Source organism: Colius striatus, chromosome 1, assembly GCF_028858725.1.
Source record: "Colius striatus isolate bColStr4 chromosome 1, bColStr4.1.hap1, whole genome shotgun sequence".
Taxonomy (NCBI): domain Eukaryota; kingdom Metazoa; phylum Chordata; class Aves; order Coliiformes; family Coliidae; genus Colius; species Colius striatus.
The window spans coordinates 79,230,737-79,250,058 of NC_084759.1; the positions used below are offsets into that span (position 1 = coordinate 79,230,737).

Sequence of the window (19,322 nt, forward strand, 5' to 3'; positions counted from 1 at the left end):
ATTTCTAGCTTCCAGAGTTCTGTCAGATAGGTACTACTTCGCACTGTTTTCAGGATTCAGTGGAAGCAATCCAAAGACATGGTAGAAATAGAGTGCTCTAAGACTTCTGGTCTTCATGTAAGCTACTGTAGATGAAAAATACTATAGCTTTTCATTAGTTTCTCTGGGTTTCTAATTTTTTCTTGACATTTGGGTGTAACTAGATTCTTTAAACAAGCCACATGCTTTTTGGTCCTTTAGTAATGAACATATTTTTAGTATTACAGATAGGATTTTAACTTTCTTCAAAATCTGAATTGTTAGCTCTAAGGAAGTTTTCTAACTTTGTAAAAAACAAAGTGACTCAAGGAAGCTGGAAGGACCAGTACTACAAGTAAGTAGAGAAGGAAAATGTAACATTTCCTTCCTTGCTCATTAACTGGAACGCAGGCAATTAATAGCTGTTTTGGGTTTTTTTATTCATTAAGATGTTGGGAAGCACTGATCTTAACCTTTGCTTAAGCTGCAAGTCTTGTACCTGACTGTTCACAGTGAATTACTGGTTTTATGACAGTTTAAATGGGAAGATCTGGGTGTTTGTGCCCATCTCTTTCACATATTTGAATGATTGAATGTGATAGCAAGATATTTCCTACTGTCTAATGGTGAGAAGTAGTATATCAGCCTTCAGAAAATTTCTAAAGCAATTCTAGGTAAGGAATTCACTAACTGAAGTTGGTTTAACTGTTACATGAGGATTTTTTGTGATTTTTGGGGTGTTTTTTCTATTTTTGCTTTGTTGGTTGGTTTTGGTTTGGGTTTTTTTTTTTTTTTGCATACTGCATAAACTGAGTATATACATGGAATAAAGCCATATGTTTTGGACAGATTAATAAATTGTGGGCAGATGATCATGAGAGAAGATTCTTATTTGGTGCTTCTACCTGCTCATGCATTGTTTTTTATTGAATCAGGATATGCTAAAATAATTGATCTTAGCATTGCCTTGTCTAACAACATTTAGAGCATGTCATGAGGATGAAGGATTTTGAGGCTTCTGGAAATTTCAGGAACTATGAGAAAAAGATTTTTTTAAAATCCATTGTGATACATTATATCATAATGATGAAAGAGCCTTAAGCAGGTCACAGGCAATGGTTTTAATACCAGTTATATTCTAATTATGTGTCTGAGAAAAGGATCACAAACAGTATCTCTCTCCTAGTTCATACTGTTTTATTTGATGTAGCATTAAAAGTTATAACAGGTACATGATGATGTCTGTGAATAGTGTGCTTATTTGGGCTTTTTCTTCCTCGAGTGCTCAGCTGTGAGGAAGAGATGGGTAGATGTGGTTTGTTAGCATTTGAATCGTGCCTTGGCAGACTAATCAAAGAGGCAAATAGTGCACGCACCAGCTTCAAAATAGAGTTAAGAAACTTAATCTGTTTTCTTAAAGCTGTGTCTCTTACTGAGTGCCAGACAGGCTATCCTCTTATGCTGGAATGGGGAAGGGATATTAGAGAGAAGGAATTTTGTAAGCTAAGAGTTTTTTCTAGATTCCCAACTTGCTCGGTGTGAGGAGTAGGAGTGAATAGAATCCTGTCATCTTTCCTTGATGGTTGGAGGCTGTCTTTTCTCCTTGGAACAACTATTGCTTTGTCAGCACTGGTACACTCCAGAGAGATCATAAGTATGCTTAGAGTTTAGCAAACAACGGAGAGACAAACACTTGTTCTTGAGGGAATGAAGATACATGGTCTGGTGACTTTCAGTAATTTCTCACTGAAGTTTTCCTCTCCTCTTTTCCTCTCACTTTTCTCCTCTCTGTTGTTCTAAAGTAGTAAACTTTTTCCTGTTACTCTGCATCTTCAGTGCAAATAAAAAACCCTAACATCTGAAGGAAAATCTGAGATGGTGACACATTTTTTTATATATTTAGTTTATGGTTTGAGTGCCCTGCTTGTAGGTCTGAGGTTTTGTAGCATTGTATCATAGTATTGTCCAAGTTAAACTTCATGGTGTTCTTTTATGGCTTTTAGATTTGGCAGCCTTCTCTTTGTAATATGAACGAGAGAATTTAAGCAGCTAATAAGTTACTTCTTATACAAATAAAATCACAAAGAAGGGATAATCCACTGATGAGGCAAACACTAGTAACCTGGAATGTTGTAAAGAGTCATTTTGGCCTGTGTGCAGCATCTTCAAGGGAAACTGAAGTTTCTCTCTTGTCTTGCTTGCTTTCTTTTCTCTCCTGTCTTTATTTTTTTAATAGGAAGCTGTAAAGACATCTTGTTAAAATTCAGGAGACACTTCTCTTTGCACTGGAAGACAGAACAGGCAATTCACCTTTGACAGAATAGGCATTTGAGCCAAGACTAGCAGTACTAAGTTTAAGAACTGTCTTAATTTGGGCACATATGAAGAGACTGTGGATAAGAATGTTTAGAAAACTGCTAGCTCCCTTGAAGTGGGGCAGGAGCAAAGGAATATCTCAGGGCTAAGGAGGATTAAGGTAAATGAAAATGTTAAGTTAGCCATGGATCAGAATGCTGTAGTAAAAAGAAAGGGTTAACTTTTTTTTTTTTTGCATTTATCCTATTGAATTGGGGAAATGCCTGCCTTTTGACATGTAATACCCTCAGACACATCCTGTGCTATAGTTTGAGGTAACTCCAAAAGTGTCAAAGAATCACAGAACTGGAAGGCACTTCTGTAAATCCAAACCTCTTCTCAAGCCAGGCCACCTCAAGTGGGTTGCCCAAGGACCATGTCCAGTCATGTTATGAGTTTCTTCAACATGGAGGCTCTGTAGCCTTTCAGAGCAGCCTGCTCCAGTGATCAGCCCTCCTTGCTGTCACAGTGTTTTGTTCTGCTCATACAGAACTTCCTTCGTGTCAGTCTGTGCCCGTTGCTGCTTGTCCTTTCAGGGACATCTCCAAAAATAATATCTCTTTAACTTCTCCACACGCTCCCATCAGACACTTAAAATGTTGATGAGTCCCTGCTCTCGTCACTTGGCCAAAGTCCTTTGCACCCCAAGAATATGGAGAGTGGCAATTAATAAAATCACCCTGAAGACTTAAGCATTCCTGGAGTTCCAATTGCACCATCTCAAGTTGAGGGCTCATGTAGTTGTAATTCACACTCTTAGGTTTTTTAATCAAAACTTTGACTGTTTCAATTCTTAAACAAAATTTCTATAATAATATTTCATTATTATGTGTATGGATCTGTCTAAGAAGAGGTGTTTTCAAAAGTGAAAATTCAAGATTAATAATATTACTGAAAATAGCATATAAATACTGCACAAAATCTGATAATTCTTTCCAAATGACCTCAAAAAGTTATCTACATCTAGACATCAATGATTTGGTTGCTATACTTCATTTGGTTTTCAAATTTAAAGCAAAAACAATGTGGTCTCCAACTTCAGATGAACCCTCCTAGTCTTGCTTATATTCTGAAAGTGCTTTGAATGACTGAGAGTGTTGAGCCTTCTTTTTTTATTTTATTTTTCATCCATCAGTGGGGTTCACAGATGTTGTTTTTGCAGTTACAAACATTGTTGCTCAGCAGCTTGTAATCTGATCACAAAATGCTACCGTATCCCTTTCAGTCTCACAAATTCAACCTGCAGCTGGTTGATTATATCTTAAGCAGTTCCTCTGTAATTCATTGGTAAACTCTAATGATTTTCTGTTCTGTGGGGTTCTGATTTAACAAAATGAGGAACATCACAATCTTATTGACATGATCATGATGATGAAAGCAAATTGGGTTAGTGTAGCAGCATGGTCTTCAATGCTGGTTTTTTTGTGTGAGAAGTGTGAGCTGCTAAAGATTCTAGTCGTGACAAGCAATGTGATTTTTTTGAGATTGCCATGGTGATCAGGTAGGTTGTTGCACACAACAAAGAAATACCTGTTCTCAATGTATGAGCTTAGGAGAAAAGGGAAATTTGGGAAATCCCTTGAATCTGAAGCTGTCAGAATTTTTTATATCTTGTCAGTACTATTCTACTATTATTAGAACTGCAAAGGGCAGAACATGGTAGCTCTAGTGTTATTTTGACACCTAACAGTATGAACTTGACTAATTGTTGATTGCTAACATTGGAGCTTATGGAGTATCCTTAAGTTTGCAGGTGTTGGTTCATGTCTGAGTAACTAGGTAACCTGAGCAGCCTCTGCAGGGGTCTTGTCTTTTATCACAAGACTTGGAAGGCATTGTGTTTCTCTACAAACCACAGTATATTTACAGTGATCACTGTTAGTGTGGGATAGTATAGATTGAAAAAATACTCTGTTTATCAGTTGTTGCTGATGGTACAGAAAGAAGTAACTCCTGGTACTCTGATTGCAACATTGCATTATGATTCTGTTGAGATATCCACTTATTCTTGCAGTGTTCTGCTGTGTAATCCCTAAAGTAGGGGTTAAAGATGTATGGAACTGGATCATATGGAAGGGCATTTAATACAGCAAAAATGTTTAATATATAGAAAAGCAACAAGTTAGACTTAAATAGGGCTGTGCTTGAGTTATGGTGGGGAATAATATTGTGTGTGTTATAAAATCTGCTGTTATTGTTCTGTATAGACAAGCTCAGCACCTGCTCTAGAGATGCAAGCCTTTTAAAAATGATTTGGTTTCTTATAATGAACAATATCCAAGTTAATGAAATCTTAACATCTTCTCTCAAGTTTATAGTTTGGCCTTGAAAATCGGTATGTACAGTACTGAATTTCATGAGTTGATTGACTATTCTTATATACTGCATTTTAAAGGTGAACATAATGCCACAGCAGGGCAATTAGTAGTTATCTTTAAGAAGACAGGTGATTATTAGGATCCTTCAATTAATTTTAGTTTTCAGGGTAAAGCAGTGTAGATTAAAATATGAATGCTGAAGGATTGTCTATAAAAAATGATAACTAAGTGCAATGCAGGCTTATTGCTCTTTTCTTGTTTGCTCTGATACAAACTGATTTGCCTACCAAATTTTAGTGGCCCAAGGAGATAGGAACTGAGAGACACAGTTTGAGGTACAAGTGAAACCCAGGATTTTGCTGAAATTTGGATTCATAGAAAGCAGTATTGCTGGTAATTGACTGGCATGTATGATCAAATATCCTTTGCTTTTCTCTTAAGGCTTCATTTCTAGTTTCAGTTTAACTAAGCTGCAAAACAGTTTCTATGATCTATATTTAAGCAATACTTAACTGATGAGGATGCTGGCCCTAAATACCATTCTTTAATTAGTTGTGTAATGTTTACATCTTTACAGGAACACAAAAGTAGCTCCAAAATTGAATTTGAAAACTTTTTAAAGTTTTATAATTCCGATACAAAGTTTTACAATTACAGGTGGCAGTTCTAGATTTTATTAGGAAAAATGTGTTGTCACAATTAAGCATTTCTTTAATTTGTTCATTTATTGTAATTATGCTTTTATGTGGCCCCTACTAATCACATAGATACAGTGAGTGATGCTAAGCCTTAAGAGGAATAAGTATTGTGAATGAATCTTGTTTTCTTGGCAGATATATAACTCCAATTGTTACTATTAATCTGCAGCTTTAATCCAGGAAGCAGAATTTGTTAATGCTTGTCATGGTAGTGAAAAGACACCATAACATCACTGAGAAATGAGTTTTGAAAGCTGTGGTTAGAGTATGCTAAATATCTTACTTGGTACAAAAGAATATTAATTGCTTAATATGTTACTTCTCAAGCTGTAGAGTTTTAATTTTCTTTGACAGAAAGATACATTAATACCAAACACTTTGGGGAGCCCAAATAAAAAGAAGTTGCAATAAAAATGGATATAGAAGGCTAGGGTTTGAGGAGGTTTGTCCCAGTTGCCATTCAGTTTTACTAATGGAATTTCAGCTCAGTTCAGGTAATCCTGAAAATGTCCTACTGAGTAAGCAATTGGCAGTATTCAAGTTAAATTATGTTCACATCTGGTTTAAGTCTGTATCAGTTTGCTGATCTAAGTTTTGTGGTAAAGAAATTACACCCATGCAATATCTAATGAATTGCAGTACTGCAGAAGGGAGTGTTTCCCCATATGTAGGATTTGAACCACGTTCCTTGGGTAATTGCATTTTATTTTGTAGCCCCATTACCTTTCCTCCATTTTTTTCTCTTTTTTTCTTTTTTTTTCTATTGAGCTTTTGTTTTGTTACAGTTCTCCTTTATTTCACCATTTCCTGTTTGACCAGCAGCAACTCATCTGTTCTTGATTGCAGGTCTCTCCTTTATTAGATCTAGAAGTCTAGTGTATCCATAATTTTATATGAACCGCTCTTTTGATTTAACCCTTGTTTTATTTCATTTCACTAAATGAGACTTCTGAAGAAGCAGTATTATGCAGGAAAGAAGTGCTTGGGTAACTGATACAGGCTTCTTGATATTGTCTTAAACTTATGCAAGAGCAGAAGACAGTTTAAGAAATTAAAGCAATGACAACTTAAACAAAACACCCAGATCCTGGTTGAATATTTGTGCAAAGATGTGAATTTTTTTAGTTCTTTCCTTTTTTTTAGAGACCTCTGTCTGCTCTATTTCGGATTTGCAATCCTTAGGCTCATTTTAAAGAACTTTTTAAAAAATATTAAAGCATATGCATTTAGGTCAGATTTTTGTTTATCTTGTAGTGTAGGTTTTGTCACTAAATGAGGGAACCACCAGTTCCACACTACATACAACATACTGAATCCATTCTTTTGTCTCAGATCTCTGCTCTAAATGGAACAAAGCCTTCACCAGTATTATGGTTGTCAGCTTGAAATTTGTAAATTTGATAACTGAATACTGTAACGGTATCCTGTGATATATACAGATTTGCAATAGAAGGTGAGATCCTGCAGGTAGTCCTGCTTTAGCAGGAGAGTTGGACTAGATAATCTCTAAAGGCCCCTTCCAACCCCTGGCATTCTACAATTAAGAAATACAATTATATTAAGAAATGGAAACATCTTGTCTTACTGGCTTGGAGGGAGCGCAGGAGAGCGAGGGTTGGGTTGGTATTTTATTGTGGTGGATTTTTTTTTTTATTAGACAGGTCTGGAACTATTACCATAATTAAGTTTACCAAAGCTTCCCCTTTAAAACCCAGCTTTTAAATTGCTTGTAACTTTTGCCAAATGTGTCTGGTCTGACTTTTTTTTCTTGTCTCCATCTTCCCTGTACTGGATGACTATCTCAGCCTAGTTATTTTATGGATTTGCATGTGGTTTGGTTATGACTCTCATTTAATTCAAACCAAAACAGTTAATTATAGAGAGACAAGCTACTTCATAATGAAAAATTAAAAGGTTTCTTTTAAACACCTTTGGTGCTGTTACAGTATTAATCAGAAATGGATGGGTCACCTTCACGTTGTTGTGCATTTGGTCAAGTTTTCGCAAATAAGGGTAAAAACCTGGGTAGGTTTGAAAAACTAGAACCCATATATAGATAAAATTACCATAAGAATGTGCTTATTGTTGCTTGGAATTTAGTACTTACCTGACTCCAAAGATGAAAATTGATCCAACTTGATATGGAGACAGGGCTTAAGGTATAGGATAATGGTGTGGAGAGGGGAAGGAGAAGGTATTTGGGGAAGTGTTAGATTACTGAGACTGGGATAGAGGAGAACGAAGTTGGGAGAAAAAGGTAGTAATTGGAGTCTGCTGGAATGCTAAATTATGGAAGGTAGTCTCCTGTTGTGAACCCTGATGGCAAAGTATGTCTCTCAAGTCTTTCTACTCCTGTTTCTTCAGAAAATCACAGAGTGGTTGAGGCTGAAAGGGAATTTTGGAGCTGATCCAGTCTAGCACCTCTGCTCAAGCAGGGTCACCTAGAGTCAGTTGCTCAGGACCACATCCAGGTAGCTTTCATGTATCTTCAACTAGTGGACACTGCAACCTACCTGTGCAACCTATGCCAGGGCTCAGTCTCCCTCATAGTGGAAAACTTCATGCAGAATATACAAAATCTTAGAATGGTAGGGATTATAATGGACCTTTAGAGATCATCTAGTCCAACACCTCTGCCAAAGCAGGTCCACCTAGGTCAAGTCACACAGGAATGTGTCCAGGTGGGTTTGCAAAGCTAGTTTTGCTTTGTCATAGGCTGAGTGTCTTCATCACTCTATGGCAGAAGCATTGTGTTATACTTGGAAGGGTTCTTGTTCCCCTTTTGAGCAGACTGGACACAAACTTTAAAGCATCTTTTAAATATTTAGTATCTTATTTTGGGTGTCTTGGGTTTTAGCATTTTATTTAGTATTTCAGTAAAACATTCAGGTTTTATAATTCTTGAAATAAATTGAATCCATGAGTGGTGTACATGCCGGAAAAGTCTCCTTAAGCTATCAAGATGGGAACCCAGAAAAGAATGACTGAACAGTTTTTCCATGCTGTACAGTTGGGATTTTTTTGGTAGCATCTGTTTTATGGAGTATCAGTGCACTCCATTTAGAAATAATTAAATTTATTGACTTGTTTGTCATGTGCTTGAGCTTCTTGAACTTAATTCCAGAAAATTTCTGGCCATGTAACTGGCTTATTTCTGCTGACTTCCTTTGTTTATTAGAGAGTACAGTTAATTAGTGGGAGGGCAAAGATAATTTAATTTTTTTAAGATGGTTTTCAGGAAATTAGACTTTTCCTTGATAGCTTGCCTGTACTGGGATTTTTTTGTTGTTGTTGTTAAACTGAATATCTGAGGGTCTCAATACAGGTTTTTCAAATGTTTAAATAATTCCCCACAAATGAATAAAAAAAAAGCTTTTACTTCTTTGAACACTGTAGGGTTTTTAAGAAAACAAAATATATGTATTTGAAGTGTTATGATCATCCTGAGAAATGTATTTATATCATTCTATGAGTTTTCAATATTGAACTTAACATTATTCTAGTATTTGAGGTAGTATATTTTTATCCCTTACACAACGAAGTGAGGGATGGATACTGCATTTCATGATACTTACCTTGTAGACACATATTCTTGTTGAGATTTATGGAGTTGCTGATCAGTTGTTCCATTTGCTTTTTGCTTGCTCCAGTTCTCTCATCACTGTAGCTTAATGATCTATATTTAGTATCTGTAGGCATTGAATTAAACAGTACGGAGTAATGTTATACACAGATTTAAGAATGTGGCATGACAAACACATTTGTAGCTGTGAAAAAGCAATAAAAAAAGTACTTCTGTCTTAATCTTTTTCCAAGCTGATCACTGTTGTTTGGAACACAAATATTCCCTTAATTTTTTTTTTTCAAAAGATATGATTTTTACCATTGCAATTATCATGCTTACTCTACATGTTTAATTTAATTGACTGTTAGTTCCTCACTAGAGTCATTGTTCTAGCTACTGACGAACTTATTTTTAGAGTACAGTTCTTAAAAGTTCTTTTAAGTAGTCAAAAATATAATCTTTAAAAAATATCTTGTTTTTTTGATTGAACAACAAGAAAATACTAAAGGAAAATTCTTTTTCTTGGGCCTAAAGAAAGTACAGGCTTTATAAAATCTTAACTGCAGAATTTCCAGTCATCCATTTCTGTTGTGGCTTTTTTAGATGGATTGAGCTGTGAGTTCTGTGGAAAACTTGCTAGCAGTGAAGGAAGCACCTGGGAAGGCATCCCACAGTCTCAGTTGATCTTGTTTGATTATTAATCTGGGCTCTAGCTTCTCCTTCTGGAACATGTTTGTGTGCTGAATTCATTTACACAGGAGAAACCAAGTAAGCACAGGGCTTTTTAGAATGGTAATTTTGGGGATTGACAAACACTTTTCCTTTCTGCATCTTAATTTGCAGGCTTGGAGGTGTTCCCAGTTGACAGCTGAGGTCTTACCTAAGTGCAAAAAAGCTAATAGGCCAGAATGACACTAAAGAAAATGTATGAGATTCCATTTCAGTTCACTGCAGAGAAGAAAAATGTGATTTTCCTTTAGAGATTTTTCAGGACTGATTGGGTGCCATTAGAGAATCTTTTAAGAGGAGACTGAATAAAGGTTAGAAATACTTTCATAGACTTCAGTTTTATTTAACAAAAGCATGTTGTGATAGGTTGGTGTGGTATTCGGAGACAGTGCTAACAAATCCAAACAACTGAAAACCAACAAACTTTAGGCAGTTGAATGAGCTATTTTTAAAATGTGCATGTGTGAATACAGGAGTGTTGAGTAGCCAACCTCCCTTGAAACTGTTGAAAAATTATCTGTTTTTCCGTGGATTGTTTTCTTGGTATTTCTGACTTGGCTGTAAATGTGACACAGGATTATTTTGTGCTTCAGGTACTACAGTCAATGCACTTCTGTCATGTTTTTCTAGCTTGTCTTGCTAGAAATGCTCAACAGTCCTAATCAAGATTACAGACTTAAGTCCTGAGCAACATGACTGAGTGCCTTTGTCCCAGTTTGAACAAGAGCAGACCAGGCATGTCCTCTGGTCCCTTCTAGCCAGAAATAGTCTGTGATTCTCATCAGGTGTACCTCGTTTATATCTCTGCTGCCAGCTTCTGCAGACCTATTTTTTTTCCTGCAGGCTGGGTGTGGTTGTTGGTATGCCATCCAGACATTCTCAGAGAAATATGCTTCTGTACATTTTCTCTCCTGTTATTTTTCCTTATAACTGTGTATACTGTAACAATATGTATATATTGATATAAATATACAGGTATGTATATAAATATATATACTGTATATATGTGACCAGTGGTGCCTTTCTGGCTGCTAACACTTGGTTGATGTATCTAGAGCTTCCTGAGTTTTTGCTTCTACTGTCTTGACAAGTTACGTGAAGTCAAGCATTTATTATATAAAAGCAAGAGTTTATTGTATGAAAGCTGATACTTGCAGCTACAATTATGGGCATTTAGAAGCTGGTTAGTAAACTGGTGAGTGCTTTCCAGTTTAATTAAATTCCATGTTATAAAGGTGAGCATTTTTAATTAAGATAGCACATTTGAATGTGGCTGGTTTACACATTGATGCCATAACCTATGAGTGTGCAAAAGCTGATTGTTGAAACAAGGTCACTGTTGTTGTAGCTTTTCTGGAAGCCAAGCATTTAGCAAATGTTGATTCCTTCCTTACATCTGTAAGAACTCTTGAGTTTTCTACTCTTTTCAGATGAGACAAGGGGTTGAAGCTTAGTGTTGTGATTACAAGCATGAACATAAATACTTGTTTTACTTCTAGTGAAGATGTCCTTGGCGGATTAATGTTTCTCTGGTGTGGTCTCACAGCTATTTTTCCTTTTCTTGTGTCTACACATGCATAGCACTAGAAAGACTTTCCTGGGTTGCTTTGGAGACAATGTGTGCAGCTATCTACTGAAATGGTAGATTGTTATCTGTTGTGCCCTAATGACATGAAATTAGATTGGACAGTATCTCTAAAGTTGCTGTAAAATGCTACTGCTGTTGTACTCCCAGCACTCAGAATCTCTGTTTAACTTCTGAAGTAATTTATTGGGGGGAATATTAGGATTGTATGCTTCCTCTGTGCTAGGCTTCTGAAGTTGTTTTTCCTCACTGCAAGAAATATTTAAGGAGCTTAGAGCCCTAGTAGGATGTTGGGACTGAGACTGTGGGTGTGTAGTGAAGAAGGCAAGGGAGATGACTAGAGTCCTGTGCTCTTATTTGCTGTTGTCTTGAGTTGCTATGTGGTAGTTAATTGGTGTTAATTGGAAGTTTGCCAGCATTTTAGCTTCATTTCTGTGTGGAATTTAATAGACATTAGAGCTTCTAGTGACATTGCTGTGCTTTACTCATCAATTTTCAGTGATCTCTTGCAAGTTGATGTGCAGAGCTGGTACAAGACTCTTAGATACTAAATTTTGTTTCTAAAATAAAAAATTTCAAAAATTTCATCACCTCAAAAACTGACTTGGATTAGATCTAAAGGAAGAACTGAAGTAATTTTAGGTTTTTCATTTGCACCGAAAGCTCTATGAGTGAGGATAGATGGTGTTTTGAGATCAACAGAGTTGTATAATTTGGCAGAGGGTGGATGCACAGGAGTCCTTACTCTTGTGAGTAAGTTGCTTGCTAGTAGGTTCTTGTGGCAAGGTTTTGGGGATACAGGGGTGGCTACTTTTCTATGCCTGTGAATGAACTGGAACGCAACTGCAGTGATTGATGCTTTATATTGTGTTAGTTTTGGTTTGTAGGCTTCTTCTAAATAGTTTCCATAATCTTACTATAAAGACTATTTTAAAAAAAACTAGATAGATTTGGCTTCTTACAGCATTATTTTAAAAAATATACATATATCTTTAAATATTGTATAAATGTTATTGGGGAAAATAGTGATTTTTAGATTTTTATTTTTTTTAAGTTCAAATCTACCATCACAAAACATATTTTTTAACTAATCAGGTTAGAAATGAAAATAAATCAGACTTTATGTATTAAAAGCATGTTTTCCTTGCCGAATTGAAACTGGCACATTCTGTGTCCAGTTTATGTAAACTAAGCTGGAAAAGTTTAAATCAGGGAAGGAACTGCTAAAAGGACATCAGTTAAATTAGCCCTGGGTTTTTGTATGAATTACATTTGTTTAGTGGGCACTTGACAGTACCTTTGTTGCAACTAAGTATTGTATTATGACTAAACTTCTGGTCTCTTAAATTCTTTAACTGTGAAAGTTTAAAGGTTTGCCACTTCAGTAAGAGGTTAAACACTGTTTCTTCTCTTGATTTTTACTGAACATTCATTTCAGTGTTTGCTGAGGAGGTAGGCACAAGTTTACAAAGAGCTTTGAGGAGAGTTTGCTTGTATACAGTGTGTCAAGGGATGGGATTTCCATTTCCTTCTAGGAAAAAAAGGATGCAGACTATTTTTTGGTGGCACGGTGCATTTAAAAAGCAGGTGAAGAAATCTTTTACTTCTGCTTTTGGAAAAAAAGACTTGCAAGATTCCACAGCTTTGGGTTTTTAGGTGCAAGTATATTTCTTTCTAGTAATGACATTTGACATTTTGTTTTTAGAGGCTGAATAAGAAGTAAGATCATTACATTTCACCACTACTGGAGCTAAGGGCACAAAATTACTTGCCAAAAAACAAGTCTCTAATAGTTGGGAAATGTGCTGATGTATTCCTCCCTCCCTACCTCCAATTAAATGAACTTCAAGAGCTACAATATATTTCTGAAGTGAATTGAGAGCTTATTGTTGGAGCAGATTCAAGTACTATAAGAAGAAGTTCTCTAAGGGGAGGAAAAAAAAACACCTTACTTTTACATAAGTAAAAGAAAAGGGATGATACCTCCTCCTCACACCCCCAAACAAGATGAGAATGGTGTTAGATTTTGCATCTCTGTTTTTAATTGCAAATTAATAAAAAATCTGCTTTTACATCTCGGAGCAATAATGACAGACTTCATCTTTTGAGAAATTGCCTCTTTTACTGCTGGAGACAGTTAAAGTTTTCCTTACTTGTCTTCATTAAAGTGAATAATGTTCTCCAATATGCTGGACAACCTCTTACTCAGATTCTAGCAGATTGTGGTGATCTGTGTATCTGTTATACCCTCATGCAGGTGTGGTTCCTTTGTTAATTTATAAACTGCTGCCTTTAGAGGTTTGTAAATGTATCATTTCTCTACTTGGATTTGTTGCTTTATTTTACAAGTGTTTTCTAGGTACAGCTTTCAGAAAGCAGTTGTCTGTATTGGTCTTACAGTCCACAGATGTGTGTGGGATCTGATTTTTCTCTTGGGTTTTTTTGGTGCTTTTTCTGCACTGACAGTGTCAGTTATTACTGTAATGGCTTAGCAGGATTTTATAGCAGATCTTCCAGCCATGGAGAAAGACAGGTATCAGACCTGTTTCATTCTTTTTAGAGTTCAACTTGTGAACTTGTAATAAAAATATTAAGTAAATTATTTTTTCCTTGCTTGGGCAACTTGAGATCTGTGTAAAAGGAGAGCAAGTTTTGATTTTGAGGAAGGTTTTGGTTCCTGTATGCTTAATTTCTACTCTCTCTACTATCTAGAAGAACTAGTCCAATTATTCACACTCATTTTCAATAAAGAAACAATACTTTAGCTGTAGTTCTAAGAAAATAAATATACTGGAAGGGAGAATTTGTAGCTAGCAACAGGACAGGTAACGGGATGAAACTGAAACACAAAAAGTTCCACTTAAATATAAGAAAAAGCAATTTTACTGTGAGAGTGATGGAGCAGTGGAACAGACTGCCCAGAGGAGTTGTGGAGTCTTCCTTGGAGGTCGTCAAGACCCGCCTGGACATGTTCCTATGCAACCTTATCTAGGTGAACGTGCTTCTGAAGGGGTTGGACTAGATGATCTCTAAAGGTCCCTTCCAACCCCTACCATTCTATGATTCTATGAATTTGTCCCCTGTCATTAGAAGTAGATGTGTGCACATGTACCTTTCTGTGTGTATATACCGAGTTAAAAGAACCCATTAACTTTGTATGTCTGTATAGCTACTTGTGCATGTATTTCTGAGGGGTTTTGGCCCCATTGATTTGCATAAGAACCAGTTAAAAAAATCACCAGTCATATTTCTAGGAATAAATTGACAAAACCCTCATTTTGTCAAACTGAGTGAAGTGTAATTGTTTTTTCAACAACAAGATCAAAAGCCCAAACATAAGTTTAATGTACTGTTCCAGGGAGGTGGGGGGCTTAGAGGATTTTAAACAAGGAGGCAAAGCAAATGAAACAAAAGCATGTTTAGATTGGACCATTGCTTGGACTAAAATACCCACAATGGCAAGAGATGTTGTGTTATATCTTTTCTTTTATTGAATTCTTTAGGAAAGGCAAAGCTGTTTTGCATTCTCCCCAATGACAGTGGTGACAGTCTTCAAAACTTAATTTATAAACTATTTGATACTTTTTGCTGCCATTTTTTTTCTCTTGAATTAGCATGTTTGACTGGTTTATCCTCCTCCTTGTGAAGTTACTGTTAGCTTTCTTCCAGACAAAGTACTTCAAATTCTCCTATGAACAGGGTAAGGGAGAAGAATATCACTAATCAGGTAACCCTTGGCTAAAATTTTACTAAATATGAACATTCTTATTACTCTTTATATTTTTCTGTGTACTGTCTTTCTGGGGGGGAAAAAAAGTACATATCTGTAAGATGATAATAATAAATTTTATGTCCATTTTCCATTACAGGCAGCTAATTTGATTTATTCTTTTTAAAACAATAAGAAAGCAGGCAGGGAATATAGCCTATTTTTTACCATTATTCAGCGTTAACAATGGGGAAGAGAAGGTGGCTTCTAAAGTTGGGTACTTAATGCAAATTCATTCTCTTGCATAAGCTACAGAGCAATAGAACATAACACTGTCATTAAAACTGACTCATAGCATTCAACAGAAGGTGTGTTTCAAGCTTTAAAAGTGCTAAGAGAATTACTGCCGTCTAGTAAATATCTTGCAGTGGGAAAAAGTACTTTAACAGTGTTTTCTTGCAAAACACTGGTGTGCAAATTATCTTGAGAGTATTTTGCTTTTTAAAAAAATCTGAGCATGCAAGCAGAGAAATGGAGTTATTCTAACCCCCTAAGTATTTTAATCAGTTGAAAAATGGATGCATATAGACTACAAAATATATTTAACGTCCATGTTTGAAATTCCATCTCAGAATGGAGACTCTTACTTGTATATTAGTTATGTTATTTGTGGGTGAGAGGATCATTTCCTGTACATTACAAAAATCTTTCTCTAGCAGTAGGTATTCAGATCTGTAAACTAGTGTTTTGGTGTGTTGGATTTGGTTGGGTTGAGGTTATTTGAGATATGAGTAGATGAGAATAGGAAATATGTATCTAGCACAACAGACATAGGTGTTGAGCTTGCATTTAAATTGGTTTAGTATGTACTCTCAGCAGCAAAGCAAGTGCTATAATCCCAAAAATATTACCAGCATTATTTCTGACTTCTTTATTTTTTTACTGAATAAATAATGTATCTCTAATTTTTCCTGGGTTACAAAGGAAAGTGGAGATCACTCTTTCAGTGTTGGAAAGGCACAAAGAAAACGTTAGTGGAAAGAAATAATATGGTGAAGTTAAAACTGTAATCTTGCACTTTGTCTCCCTACATGTTGGGCAGTGGCTTCTTTGGTTGCGTGTGCCAGGTTAGGCATAGGGCCAGTGTGTGGCTGCTTTGTGATTACTGCCTGTGGCGGAGGACATGTCTTGATATGCACCCATTCAATTCCGACCTCTTGATGACCAGTATTTAGACCTGTCTTTATAACATAGTTTTGTATAACTTGCTTGGTGCAAATGAGACAGCTACTTCATAGTTTTTATTTGAAAGGCCTTTCATCCTGGAATCTCCCTAGCAGCCTCCATTACCAGGTGTAACTGAACTTCAGGAAGTTCTTTTTAATCCTCTGAGGTATGGTATGCCCTTTACTATTGCCAGTCTTTATCTTCTTGGGTTTTTTATTTTTACATTATATAAATAACAATGATTTGCTGGGAGTAGATTTTCTTTTATTCAGATCTCCCAAATTACCTATTTCCCTTTAATTGTTACAAGACTTTTTCTATAAGATGTAGATATATTAGAAACAGGAAAGTCAGTTATGCAAATGTTGGATCTGGTTGGTTTTTTTGAGGTGCTGCAAGTCTGTATTTTTTTGTTAGCTCATATAAATCTCAAATCTCATGGTTTCATTCCAGAACTTCCCTATAGGCCAGCCTTTCACTGTCTTCTGTGACTCCCTGGAGTAAGTTTCTCTTCCTCCCTCAGCCACCGTTCTTGCTTTTTGACAGGGGCGTTGCCTTGTCTCTTTTTTCCCCATTCTCTTCCTACCACTCTCTCCACTCTATAATTAAACTTAGAGGATTCAAAGGATAGGGAAGTATATGAAGGATGAATGTGAAGATTATGATGTTTTTTATTACCTTTCCTTTGGTAGGCCTGCCAACATTGTTTACTGTTTAGATGTGTCTTCCTTTTTCTCAAGACCTGTTTTTCAGGTACTCTTTTGGGTCACTTAACATATCCAGACATGCATTTGCTGCCATGGGAATCCCCCATACAAGATGGAGTCAGCATACCAGAGAGAAGCTATTGGGAGAAAGGCCGTGCACCTGCCACTTCCTATATACCTTTAATTTCTTTTTTTTTGATACATAAACTTCTTATCTGGATGATATTTCACTTTAGTTTATAGTGACTAACTTGTAAATACTAGTCTTTCACTTATTTTTTTGTTGTTGTTTTGGACGTAGTTCATGTGTTCTATTTAGCGTAGAGACAGCTTTTCCAGAATAATAATGTTGACTAGAACTATGGCCTTCTTTCATTGAGCTTTTATTTTAAATACCAAACTTTTTGACAAAAATACTAGTTAGCCATGGTTTGTTGGATCTGTATGTTTTGTCAGTATATTGGTAGAAGTGGATGAAGATATAGAACAAATACTTCGTCTGAACATTGATACTTTTAACTCTGAGGATAATTTTCATGTTATGTGAGATTTAAAAAATCTTTTTATTTTCTTCTATTAAATGGAAACTACTAGACTGAAACATCTAGAGAAAATATTACTTGATTAAATTGTTTTTCAAAGTTATTATGGAGACTGCCATTTAAAAAAATATTTCCATATCCTGTTTCCAGAGATTAATTAAATTGCTTCCTAATGTTTTTGAAGTTTTTTCCTGAGTTATCTGGTGATACTTTCATTTAGCTCAAGACTCCTTTTTTACCATAGAAATTCTGTTCATGCAAAGAACCAGTACCATAGTATGGTTTAAAACATTACAGCTCTAAGTAATTTTACACCACCACTCAGATCTTTAGCATAGCAAAAAAGTTTCCCTATCAAAGAGCTTAACATCTAATCAAGAACAGGATTCAGAACTGCTTATTTTAATGCAATTGCCCTGGGATTTTTCACCCTCCTTATTAAATATGTTATCCTAGAGGCACTACCACCATTGCTGATGGGCTCGGCCATAGCCAGCAGCAGGCTTCCATCTGGGAGCCGGCTGGCATTGGCTCTGTTGGACATGGGGGAGAGGCTTCTGGCAGCTTCTCACAGAAGCCACCCTGCAAGCTCCCCTGCTATCAAAACCTTGCCATGCTATCCCAATGTAGTTTCATAGTAGGGAGTTCGGTGTGCATTGTGCTTGAGAAATAAAATGTTAACAATTGAATTCTAATATAGAATTAGAGATGTCAAGTTTAGAAATGGAAAATAATTTTCTCACTGTATCTTAAATTCAGAGTGTAAAGGGAAGAGTATACAGGGGGAAGTCTATGATTTGCAGTAGTGTTCACAAATGGTCTCTGAGGGAATGTCTTTCCAGTGCTCCAAGCCTTGAAACTTTCCAATTTGAAGCACAGGAGTGGCTCACGTGTTTCTTTCTGAAAATCAGCTACAGCTTTAGCTAATGCTTTAGTTATTTTAAATCCACTGTCTCTAGATTTTGTAATTTTTAAGCTGTCAAGCTCTGAACTGTTCTGACTGTAGTAGTTTTATTTCATGCTGTATGAAAATGGATCTTTTGATCATTGGAGAGATTTTTTCAGTACAGATATTAAAAAACAGATCAAAATCACAGCAGCCTGTTTTCACCACCACTACCCACTTTCACTATAATTTCAATAGAACTTAAATTTTGTGTTTAGGTAAAATAAATGGTACTTGAATGAGTATGAGTAAGTGTTACTCCCAGTGTGTTTTTTCTTGTTTACATATGAACTCTTCATTAGTATCCATTCACTTGATGCAGTTAGTGATGCAGAAAGCATCTTGTGATGATCTTGTGCAAAACAAATATTCTGTTCATTGTTACTTTTGCCTCACTGATTTCAAGTTAAATTTTGCTGCTTTTCAGATGAGATCACTAAATTAAATTTGTAGGTTTCTTTCTGTATTTTTGTTCTCCACTGGAAAGCTATTTACACTTTTTGCAAATTGTCTTGGTCACCTCAATACATCTTCCAAATATTTTTGCAGTGGTTTACGTAGCAAACTGAAGTTTCCTACCTGAAGATCTAGGTGGCTCAGCATGAGGGCATTTGTCATAACAGCATAAGGTGATTGCTCTGTTGCTATACTTTCCCTGCAGTGGATTTACACTAAACACAAAGTTTGTTTGGGGGTTTTTGGTTTATATTCAGAGCTCTTGCTAGAATTGCTCTTGATACCTGATGAATTGGTGCAGCTAATTCTGTGATGCTGTATTCCAGAAGACTCAAAGCTTTCATCCTTTGTTTCAAGGAAGCTTATGTTAATTGGAGGACATATTGGGATCTCTTTTTCATTTTTTTTCTTCTTTTTTTTCCATCTTTCTGGAATGTGAATATTTTTTTTTAGTGAAATTCAGTTTA

At 36.0% G+C, this 19,322-nt stretch overlaps 1 protein-coding gene across 3 annotated transcripts in view; it reads left to right on the forward strand.

Annotated features, from left to right (window-relative positions):
• Window positions 1-19,322, forward strand: part of CDKL5 (cyclin dependent kinase like 5) — a 130,190-nt gene that overhangs the window by 19,500 nt on the left and 91,368 nt on the right. The window lies entirely within an intron of this gene.